The sequence below is a fragment of the Geotrypetes seraphini genome, chromosome 7, assembly GCF_902459505.1.
Source record: "Geotrypetes seraphini chromosome 7, aGeoSer1.1, whole genome shotgun sequence".
NCBI classification, from domain to species: domain Eukaryota; kingdom Metazoa; phylum Chordata; class Amphibia; order Gymnophiona; family Dermophiidae; genus Geotrypetes; species Geotrypetes seraphini.
In genome coordinates, this window is record NC_047090.1 from 21,907,539 (window position 1) to 21,920,490 (window position 12,952).

Consider the following 12,952-nt stretch of genomic DNA (forward strand, 5'->3'; position numbering starts at 1 on the left):
GGTGCTACAGAGGTTCCCCGGTCTGTAGTTGGGCGGGTAACCCTATTTTCAGGGCACCTACCTAACCAGTCTGATTTTTAAAGCCTCTATCTGCCTCAAGAACACCTCAATTGTGATTCAATTAGAGATGGACTTGTAGAGCTAACAAGGCATAATAAAACTCAGATAACACAGATAAGAGCTTGCTCTTCACTCGTGTCTAGGGTTACCTATACCTAATGTATATACCAGTAATTCAGACTTTTGCAATATTATTGGATGTATGAGGCCAGAGAATATATGAAACGTATTTATTATGAAAATAAAAAGAATACTATATATAGCAAGCTGTATGGGATAACACACTAATAATTATGCACAAATATCATAGTAAATATAACAGCATACAATTAGTACATATATAATTCACTAAGTAATCAGAAAATATGACTAATTATTACACGATATATATTCTTTTATGTAAACAAACTATAATTCCTGATAAAAGACTATAAGCAGCACAACTGAAATAGTTTGGCTAATTACCAGTGGTCCCAGAAAACTGTATCCTTAGCAAAGCAAAGATAACTTTATCTAACCTCACTGGAACTTATAGAGAAAAATCCACTCCCTCACCCTTGGGTTCAGCTGACATCAGCTCACACAGTGGGAAGGATTCCAGTCTTGGGCTACAAGCGTATAGCGAGCACCAAAAGTCCAGTCAAGTTATATGTAGACTCCTCACTCTGTCACGGTATAAGGTATTTCTTCAGACAGCAGCCAGAACAATCATTGCCCTTACTCTGGAATACAGGTCATAAATCAGAGACCAAGTTCAGCAGTGTCCCAAACACAAACAGACTGTCTGCCTCACTCTCCTCCAAGAGCAAGCATGACCTCGCAGATTCTTCTTTTGCCAGATATTGTCCTCATAATGCAAGAGCTCCACAAGTTCAGATCTAGAGTCCTTCTGAATCCTAGCTTGTCTAACTCTGGCAATTTCTTAAGGGCATGCACAGGGGACCAATCAGGACCTGTCCAGCAGGGGCTTTTTGGTCACATAGAATAATGAACAGAGTTCTTGTGGAAGGTCTTTGGGAGACAGCAAGACATGCCGAAGATAACAGCACAAGACACTGTTCATACAACTGTCTCTCCTACACACATTCACACAGCAACCAAATTCCAGGGCTGGTAAATGTCCTTGGCTGGGCACACACAAATCCTGTAAACAAGTCCATAATACTTCAGGTCAGAAAAGATGGTTCATGGCTTAAGTTTTAGGCCTGCAGGCTTCCTAATGGTAGAGCAGGCTGTTTTGCCAGATTTGCATTGAATGGCTGGCTGAGGAACATCCTTGTTCCACGTGCCAGGAGACACATGAGGAAGGCAGGAACTTTGAGCTTAGCCTCCTCTGGTCCCTCTAAGGTGACAGTCACAAGTGGCTCATTGGGGGGGGGGAATCCCCCCTGGAGCCCTCGGATAGTGACTTGGCATCTTTGGCAAAGCGTAGATGCCTCTGAGCCCACAAGTAGACAGAGTCCCTGCAGGTATCCCTAGGACATCCTTTTCAGGGATTTACCCCTGATTTTGTCAGACTTATATATTATTCATTTCCTATATGAGTTATTGAGGCTTTTCTGTGTCATCTAGGTCATGCCGGTTGTTGTGCATGGGAGTTTTCCCTCACAGAGCATGGTTTCCCCCCTGACAGTTCCTCTTCAGGAACTGGACATCCAGTCAGAGAAGAACTGGGATGACTGAGGGTCAGAATCTATGCCTTTACTCCCTCAAAATGATTATTCAGTTTTGGAGGATTCAGGGTCTATGGCTGGGCCCACCAGTCAGGAGTCTGTAATGCCCCTGGACCAGGGAAGGACCCAGGGCAGGATTAATTCTTCAAGGGTCCCTAAGCACACAAGTATACTGGGCCCCCCTGGCCCTGACCCGCCCATGACCTGCCCCTGCCTCGCCCATGTCCCGCCCCCATTTATCTGTTTCTTATTTACTTCTTTATTTCCACTTATATTTCTTTTTTTTTTTTTTTAATTCAAAACAAACAAAGATTAGCATACCAATGCTATGAAACCCCCAAACATCTCTGAAGAAATCCCCCTTCCTTCCCTTCCCACCTACTTACCCAGGACTTTAACTCTGAACCCTTTCCATGCATATATAAAAGTGTTCAAATATTTGTAAAGCAGTAATATTATCCGAAATATAAGTCTATATTAATAACCAAGTTTACAACACCTCTCAACTGCCTCACTCTACATCAACCAACTGTAACCCATATGTATGTATAAATAACCAAATCTGTAACTCCTCTAGTACGTTCCACTCCATGTATGTTAACTTGCAATGAAACAACAAGGTAAGCAGTCCACCAAAGAATCCAACATGAAACAAAAGAAGATTGGCAGAAAATAAGGAGTTTTGAATCAGGTTAATTCAAGGTGCTTCCAAGAATCGTACCTGATGCATTTCACCAAACAAGGCTAGTCAACGCTAACAAAAAAACATGTTTTCCATACAAACAGGTCACAGAAAACACCTCCACCTAGTATGGAATATGTAATCACAAACTAACCTCTCCCCCCTTTTACAAAACTGTAGTATGGTTTTTAGCCATGGCCCATGCTAAAAAAAAATGCTCTACAGTTTTGTAAAAGGGGGGATAAGATAGACAAAGGTTAAATAAAACCACCAAGAAGCTGGACTCTGCATACAATGCAACACCACAGAAACAGCGATACATGTCCCCTAAAGCAAAAAAAAAATATATATATATATAAATTTTTTTCTACCTTTGTCTTGTCTGGTTTCTGCTCTCCTCATCTTCTTGTCAATATCTTCCTTTCATCTTTTGTCCTTCTGTGCCACTTCTAGAAACTGTATGCCTCCCCCTTCCATATTTCCCTTCACCCTCATTGGTCTGGCATCCATCTTCTTCCATTCCCTCCTCCAATGGTCTGGCATCTCTCTCCTCTCTTCTTCCCTTCCCTCTCCCACACCCCCATGGTCTAGCATTTCACTCTCTCTTCTCCCTTTCCCCCACTTCCATCAGCATCAGCCCCCTTTCTTTCCCTCCAACCCAATTCCATCCAGTATCCTTCCCTTTCCCTGCACACAATTCAATTAGCATCTGCCCCCTTTCTCTCTCTCCACCATCCTTCCCACCACCCTGCCCTCTTTCTCTTCCTCCACCATCCTTCCATACCATCCTCACAACCCTTCCATACCACCCTGCCCCCTTTCTCTTCCTCCACAACCCTTCCATGCTCCTTTCTCCCCCTCCAAACATTGCTGCTGGCTCTGCCCTCTGAGCTTCTTTCCCCGAAAGCAGCATTATAAGAGCTGACGGCAAGGCCCCCCCCCCCCCGCAGCAATGGCAATGGGCCCCCCTCCCGGCAGCAACCGCAATACAGCCAGATCTGTTACTGGAAGGTCCCACGATGACTGCTTCTGCTGGTTCATCCCCCTCCGACGTCACTTACTTGCTCCGGAAGAAGTGACATTGGAGGGGGATGGACCGGCAGACGCAGTTATCGTGGGACCTTCCAGTAACAGATCAGGCTGTATTGTGGTTGCTGCTGGGAGGGGGGCCCGTTGCGGTTGATGCCAGGAGGGGGGGCCTGTTGCCGACAAGGTGAGTTGTCCTCCTTCACCGGGCCCCCCTCATTGTTTCGGGCCGTAGGCACGTGCCTATTGATTAATCCGGCCCTGGGAGGACCCAGCTGTGTGCCATATTTTTAAGCCAGTGGCTTTATTGGAGGTCGTCACAGAATCCTTATGGATTTTGAAAGTTAAACTTCCACAGATCTCAGTAGCCCAGCATTCTGTCATGAGCAGCTCTAAGTCTCGGACCACCTTTTTTCCTTTGCATCCAGACATTACAATGATGTTAATAAAGCTTTGGGAGATTACGGAAGGTTTTCTTGTGGGTTGCCAGGACCATGTCAATATTGTATCTGCTGGCTCCTGATTTCCAAGAGCTGTTTGTCCTACGTAACGTAGATTCGTTGATAGCGTAGGTTTTCAAACATACTTCTTTACCTAGTGAAGGTGAAGTAATTCTAAAGAATGTGCAAGACAGGAAGGTGGATTTAGTCCTCAAAAGAAAATTGGAGGCCTTTGCTCTGGTGCTGAAGATGGCAACAGCAGTGTCCTTTGTCACACATGCCTACCATATTATCCTGCAACAGGCTCTGACAGTAGAAGAGGATGCCTATCTCCAGTTCCTAATTTCAGAGGTGGATTATGTAGCAGATGCTCTCAATGATGTGTTCAGGGTCATGAGCAAAGTCTCTGCTTATTCTATCTCTGCCTGTAGAATGCTCTGGATCAGGCAACAGGTAGATTCTACTTCCAAGGCTACTTTGAGTAGGCTACTTTTCAAGGGCCGCAAGCTCTTTGGCAAGTGGTTTGATAATCATATGACCAGTGTGGCAGATCATCACATTAAGTCTTTGCCAGACTGTAGACCATGTGCCCCTAGGGGGACAAGTCATAATGCTTTTTGTAGTTCTTGACAGTTTTGTCAGTACTCGGTGGGGTCCTCGGTGGGGGGATTATTTCAGGGTTCTCAACAAAAATTTGGAGGTGCCAGGCAAGTTCAACCATCAGGTTCATGCCCCGCAGCAGCCTACAAGAAATCACAATGACACCAAGTCAGTAGCCAAACTCCCTTGGATAGGAGAGATGTTGACAGCTTACTGGGAGGCCTGGGCAAGGATTTGCTCAGACCACTGGGTGCTGGGCATCATTCGAAAGGGTTACAAGTTTGAATTCTTATCATTCTCTGCTGGATTTTTGTGTGGACTGTTTGGCCAGATGGTGAAATGAATCCTGAATATTCAAAGAAATACAAAATATCAAGGCTGGTTCAGGCTGGAAACATAACTTGTAGCTTAAAGCAATCAGCCTAAAAAAAATTGTAACAGCTTAAAAAAAATATTTTGACCCTCCATCTTTTAGACTACTGGTACAGTCACTGATCCTATCCCCTTAGACTACTGCAATATCATCTATGTGGGTATACCCAAAAAAACCTTTAAAAAATTAAGAATAGTGCAAAACACGGCCGTCCGACTAATATTCGGACTAAAGAAAAGTGACCACATTAATCCCTACTACAAATTGCTGCACTGGTTGCCAATCGAGGCACGGATTTTATTCAAGTTTTCCTGCTTTTGCTATAAACTGGTGTGGGGAATGGCCCCAATTTACCTATTACCTCACTTCGAACTTTACACCCCCCATAAGGACAACCAGAAATCGCAACCTCTTTGCCTACCCGAAGGTCATAGGTTGCAAATACAGAACCTTCCTGGATAGAACTTTCAAGTTCCAAACTGGCAGACAGCAAACCTGGTTAGGCAACTTCACTGACAAAGCCAGGCAGACCTATGGTGCCTTTCGGAAAGAAACCAAAGCTGCCCTGTTCAATAGATTTATTTCCCAGCCAGACAAAGACCTCTCTTTATGCTGATACTACGCCTCTTCACAAATGTATTCTGTTCTTCTCTTGACTATTCAGTCTCTTCCTCACCATCTGTATTCTGTAATTCGCTGACCATCCAGCCCCTTTGATGTAAAATGTTCAAGTTTATACTGTAACCTATTTGTAACCTGTAAACACTGATTACTCTGTGACTTCCTACCTGTTCTCACATTGTAATTCGCTGACTGTACTGCTCTCTTTCACTGTAAACCGCCTTGAAGTCACAAGATTATGGCGGTATAGAAAAAATAAAGTTATTATTATTATTATTATTATTATTAAATGTAGCAATTAAAGTAACAATTCAAGTTAACAATAGGAGGAAAAGACTTCAAGAGCTCAGTGAGATAGCCCTAGTAAGCATAATAGCATTCATGTACTGCTCCCATATATACGAGTATCCAAACTCAGAATACGTGAAAAAATCAAAATGTCAGCCCTTCAAATTTGTCCACCACTCACTGTGTGAAGCAGAACTTCCAGGACAAATGCCAGGAAGTTCTGCTTCACACAGCGAGTGGTGGACACCTGGAACGCTTTCCCGGTGGAGATTGCTGCGGAACCCACCATTCTAGGATTTAAGGGTAAGTTAGATGCACATCTCCTCAGAAGGCACATAGAGGGTTACAGGTGACTAAGTTTTTCGCCAGGTTACACATGGCTGGGCCTCCGCTTGAGCGGGTCACCAGACTTGATGGACCCAGGGTCTGATCCGGTGATAGCAGTTCTTATGTTCTTATTAAAGAAATGACAATTTTGCATGAGGTAAAACTCTTTATAGTTATAAATCTTTCCTTTTGGCTACGTCTTAATAATAATATTGTAATTCATAGCTAAAGAGACAGATGATATACAACTCATTCATCCCTTGGACCCAGGAAATAACTCGGAAATTGCATCCATTAATCACAAATTGGAAATAGTACAAACCTGGCTTAACACAAACAAACTAGCGTTAAACATAAATAAAACAAAAACAATGTTATTTGCTTGGAAAAACGGTTTGACTCTGTCAAACCCTTTTATTCTTAATAATACCCCTCTCAACTTAGTTTCCTCAGTCAAAATTCTCGGAGTAATAATTGATGACAAAATGATTTACCATGAACATATCTCTCATAGTAAAAAACTGTTTCTATAAATTACGACTTATCCGCTCAATTGCAAAATTTCTTAGCCTAACTTCAATTAAGATTCTTATACATTCGTTAGTAATATCAAAACTCGATTACTGTAACGCCCTTCTCCTCAATATTACCCAAAAAGAAAAAAGGAGATTACAACTAATACAAAATACGGCCATCAAACTGATATATAACACAAAAAAGTATGACCACGTTACACCTTTACTAATAGATGCACACTGGCTACCAATCAGTCATAGAATCTCTTTCAAAATAATACTACTTATTTTTAAAACATTAGCAGCAAACGAACCTTCTTTTATACTCAGATACTTAACCCCACATAATACCCAACGTCCACTCCGTTCTTCAGGACAAAATCTTCTTTCAGTACCCTCTCTAAAAATTATTGGAACACGAAGATCAGATATGTTCACAGTTATGGGGCCTCAATGGTGGAACGCCTTACCACAATATATTAGAACAGAAAAAGACATCACAACATTTAAAAAATTATTGAAGTCATACTTATTTAATGATGCGTTTAATACTTGAAACTTTTATATCCTCTAGAGACTTATTTATACTTGAAACTTTTATTTTTTCTGGAGATGCTCTTAATAATGTTATGGTTTATATAACCCTTACCTTTTGTTTTTACCTTTGTTTTTCTACCAATAATTTAAAATGTAACTTTATTCTTTTTCCTCCCGATGCTCTTAATAATGTTATGGTTTATATAACCCTTACCTTTTGTTTTTACCTTTGTTTTTCTACCAATAATTTAAAATGTAACTTTATTCTTTTTCCTCCCGAGTCATGTTTGTAAATATGTAACAATTTTGTTAAATGTTAGCCCTCTTTTATGAATTGTATTAGATTATGTACATCGCTTAGTAATTTTAATAGGCGATCAATCAAATGCACTAATAAACTTGTAAACTTGTATGATCAAGAAACTGTTTTATTTTACTTTTGTAATTATGATAAACATATTGAGGGTCTCAAAATAGTACCTGGTGGGCCATGAGTTTGAGACCACTGATCTATACTAAGGCATGGAAGACTTTTCAGTGCTGGTGTGCTAAGCAGAATATGGAGTCTTTTCAGGTTCTGCTGACAGTGGTCCTAGCATTTCTTCAGGACAGGCTAGAGAAGGCCTGGCAGTTAGTTCCCTCAAAGTACAGGTGGCAGGTCATAGTAACATAGTAACATAGTAGATGACGGCAGATAAAGACGCAAATGGTCCATCCAGTCTGCCCAACCTGATTCAATTTAAATTTTTAAATTTTTTTCTTCTTAGCTTTACCCAGTACTGTGCTTGGGTTCCAACTGCCGAAATCTATGTTAAGACTTACTCCAGCCCATCTACACCCTCCCAGCCATTGAAGCCCTCCCCAGCCCATCCTCCACCAAATGGCCATATACAGACACAGACCGTGCAAGTCTGCTCAGTACTGGCCTTAGTTCAATATTTAATCTTATTTTCTGATTCTAGATCCTTTGTGTTCATCCCACGCTTCTTTGAACTCAGTCACAGTTTTACTCTCCACCACCTCTCTCGGGAGCGCATTCCAGGCATCCACCACCCTCTCCATAAAGTAGAATTTCCTAACATTGCCTTTGAATCTACCACCCCTCAACTTCAAATTATGTCCTCTGGTTTTACCATTTTCCTTTCTCTGGAAAAGATTTTGTTCTACGTTAATACCCTTCAAGTATTTGAACGTCTGAATCATATCTCCCCTGTCTCTCCTTTCTTCTAGGGTATACATATTCAGGGCTTCCAGTATCTCCTCATACGTCTTCTGGCGCAAGCCTCCTATCATTTTCGTCGCTCTCCTCTGGACCGCCTCAAGTCTTCTTACGTCTTTCGCCAGATACGGTCTCCAAAATTGAACACAATGCTCCAAGTGGGGCCTTACCAATGACCTGTACAGGGGCATCAACACCTTCTTCCTTCTACTGACTATGCCTCTCTTTATACAGCCCAGCATCCTTCTGGCAGCAGCCACTGCCTTGTCACACTGTTTTTTCACCTTTAGATCTTCGGACACTATCACCCCAAGGTCCCTCTCCCCGTCTGTGCATATCAGCTTCTCTCCTCCCAGCATATACGGTTCCTTTCTATTATTAATCCCCAAATGCATTACTCTGCATTTCTTTGCATTGAATTTTAGTTGCCAGGCATTAGACCATTCCTCTAACTTTTGCAGATCCTTTTTCATATTTTCCACTCCCTCTTCGGTGTCTACTCTGTTACAAATCTTGGTATCATCTGCAAAAAGGCACACTTTTCCTTCTAACCCTTCAGCAATGTCACTCACAAACATATTGAACAGGATTGGCCCCAGCACTGATCCCTGAGGGACTCCACTACTCACCTTTCCTTCCTTCGAGCGACTTCCATTAACCACCACCCTCTGGCATCTGTCCGACAGCCAGTTTCTGACCCAGTTCACCACTTTGGGTCCTAACTTCAGCCCTTCAAGTTTGTTCAACAGCCTCCTATGAGGAACTGTATCAAAGGCTTTGCTGAAATCCAAGTAAATTACATCTAGCATATGTCCTCGATCCAGCTCTCTGGTCACCCAATCAAAAAATTCAATCAGGTTCGTTTGGCACGATTTACCTTTTGTAAAGCCATGTTGCCTCAGATCCTGTAACCCATTAGATTCAAGGAAGTACACTATCCTTTCTTTCAGAATAACTTCCATTATTTTTCCAACAACTGAAGTGAGGCTCACCGGCCTGTAGTTTCCTGCTTCTTCCCTGTGACCACTTTTATGAATAGGGACCACATCCACTCTCCTCCAATCACCAGGAATCACTCCCATCTCCAGAGATTTGTTGAACAAGTCTTTAATAGGACTCGCCAGAACCTCTCTGAGCTCCCTTAGTATCCTGGGATGGATCCCATCTGGTCCCATCGCTTTGTCCACCTTAGTTTTTCAAGTTGCTCATAAACACCCTCCTCCGTGAACGGCGCAGAATCTACTCCATTTTCTTGTGTAACTTTGCTAGACAATCTCGGTCCTTCTCTAGGATTTTCTTCTGTGAACACAGAACAGAAGTATTTGTTTAGCACATTTGCTTTCTCCTCATCACTTTCCACATATTGGTTCCCAGCATTTTTTAGCCTAGCAATTCCATTTTTCATCTTCCTCCTTTCACTAATATATCAGAAAAAATTTTTATCTCCCTTTTTTACATTTTTAGCCATTTGTTCTTCCGCCTGTGCTTTTGCCAGACGTATCTCTCTCTTGGCTTCTTTCAGTTTCACCCTGTAGTCCTTTCTGCTCTCCTCTTCTTGGTTTTTTTTATATTTCACGAACGCCAACTCTTTCGCCTTTATTTTCTCAGCCACTAGGTTGGAGAACCATATCGGCTTCCTTTTTCTCTTGTTTTTATTGATTTTCTTCACATAAAGGTCCGTAGCCATTTTTATCGCTCCTTTCAGCTTAGACCACTGTCTTTCCACTTCTCTTATGTCCTCCCATCCTAACAGCTCTTTCTTCAGGTACTTTCCCATTGCATTAAAGTCCGTATGTTTGAAATCTAGGACTTTAAGTATTGTGCGGCCGCTCTCCACTTTAGCCGTTATATCAAACCAAACCATTTGATGATCGCTACTTCCCAGGTGAGCACCCACTCGAACATTAGAGATACTCTCTCCATTTGTGAGGACCAGATCCAATATCGCTTTTTCCCTTGTGGGTTCCGTCATCATTTGTCTGATGGATCTTACTATTAAGACAGTTTTTCTGGTTGCTATCGTCTCAGCTAAGCACTATTCTAAAACTGGCACCTAACTTTGAGCACCATTTGTAGAACAGTTTTGAGCACCGATTATTATTTTTTTGGTCACCATTTATAGAACTCAGTCCAGAGTGTGTAAATGTTTACAATAATGGCATTTACGAACACATTTGCACATACATATGTGACTGCTAAAATTCTGCCTAAGCAATATTCTGTGATTCTGCCTAAGCAATATTCTGTGATTAATTGCCTAAGCAATATTCTATTATTAACTTACATAGTATGTATTTGCAAAAGGGGGGGAGGGGGGCATGCACATGGGCAAGACTCACATGTCAATTAATCTTATATATGTATCTGTGACTTTTAGGTGCTAACACATCAATTCTATGACTGGCATAATTGTTGAGGCCTAACTTTTAAGCATGTATTTAAGTGTCTATGCTAATGTTCTGTAAAGGAAAGTAAATGCCTATATTCCTTTTACCGAATAGGCTCAAAGGCACCCAGTTAGAGAATTGCCCTCCGCATGTTCTTTGCCCCACTTTCATTGTGTAGGGTTTTTATGCCATTCTTTATGCCTCTGTAGTCATTTAGCAAGTTTAAAAAACTTTCACTAGGGTGCAAAACTACATGTCTTATTAACTTTAATGGACCCAGGTCAGGTGATCAGAATAATTCAGTCCAAAGATGAACCAAATTCACATCCCTAGTAGACAGTCATTATATGTATTCCATCATATAAAAATAAATTGTCAATATCTTTGATGTCAGATGAAATCATCATATTTTTTAATTTGCTGTTAGTATATTTTTGACTGCGTATGGCTGAATATAATCATTAATAAATTCTTCTATGGAAGCTAAATGTATTAGTGTTAATGAGAACTATCAACACCAAGAAATAATTATGGACATTTCTATACCTATACTATCGGTTACCAGGAAATTGTATATTTGAACTGTTATGTAAACTATTAGGTTCATCAGAATTATACTAGAAAGTTTACAAAACAGAGAGAGAAATAGAAAAAGAATGAGATGGCACTCTTTGAGTAGACTTTGTCAAGTCTGCACTGGAAAGATGTATGGAGCTTCAGAGAATTCAAAGACATTAAAAAAAAAACCTGCAAGGGGGAAAGAGCATATAATAATAATTATTTTTATTTTTGTATACCGCCATATCCAGGGAGTTCTAGGCGGTTCACAGCATTTAATAAAAAAATACAAACACTGAGATCATTTTGGTTGGCAGGTTAGGGTGTACAATATAAGAAGAGGAATAGGAAGTGGTTACAGGCCATAAGTGGAAGGGTAATAGTAGTAAAGAGGAGAGGTAGTCAAAAGAAGAAGTAGTAGGATGCATTAAGAGTTCAATCTGTGGAATAATTGCATTTTGAGCTGCTTTCTGAAGTCAAGATAGGAGGGGGCATTAAGCACAATGTGGGCGAGCCATGGATTCAGTTTAGCTGCCTGAAAAGAGAAGGTTTTGTCAAGGAACCTTTTGAAGTGACATAGTTTTAATGAGGGAAAGGCAAACAGGTTAATTATGCGGGAGCTCTTATTATTGTAATTTAAATTGAAATGTGGGTTAAGATAACTTGGTGATATACCAAGTACTGTTTTGTAGCAGATGCATGAAAACTTGAACAGGACTCTGGATTCAAACGGTAACCAGTGTAGTTTAAGGTAGAAAGGGGTGACGTGTTCCCATTTGTTCAAGCCAAAGATGAGGCGAACGGTGGTATTCTGAACCAGCTTCAGTTTCCTGATGGTTTTCTTAAAGGCACCCAGGTATATAATATTACGGTAGTCCAGGATGCTAAGAATGGAGGATTGTACTAACAGACGAAAAGAGATGTCGTCAAAGTATTTTTTTATGGTGCGGAGTTTCCAGAGCACCGAGATGTTTTTCTTAAATACTAGATCAGAGTGTTTCTCCAGAGTAAGATGTTTGTCTAGAGTGACTCCTAGTATTTTTAATGTTTGTTCCAGACAATAGTCTGGAATAACATGTATTGTGGTGTCCTTGATTTTTTCGTTGGGTGTTGCCAGGAAGAATTTAGTTTTTTGCGAGTTTAACTTTAATCTAAAAGCTAGCATCCAGAGTTCTATCTGGTTAAGGGTAATTGATAGAGAGGTTAGAAATTCTGCTATAAAACAAGTTAGCGGGATGGCTATAGTAATGTCGTCAGCTTAGATGAAGAATTTGAGCTTTAAACTCTGCAAGAGATTACCCAAGGAGACAAGATAGATATTGAACAGGGTGGGGGACAGGGGAGAACCCTATGGAACCCCACAGGAGTTGTCCCAGCTATAGGAGAAAGTGTCGTTCTTAAACACCTTGTATGATCTATTTCCCAGAAACCCACGGAACCAGTTGAGGACATTGCCTGAGATACCGATGTTTGCCAGACAGTCCAGGAGAATAGTGTGGTCGACCAGATCAAATGCACTACTTAGGTCAAGTTGCACGATCAGAGCACTTGAGCCCTGGCTATAGAGTGAGTGCAGGTAGTTGAGCAATGAGGCTATAATGGTTTCGGTACTGTGGCCTGAGCGAAAGCCCGATTGATTGTCGTGT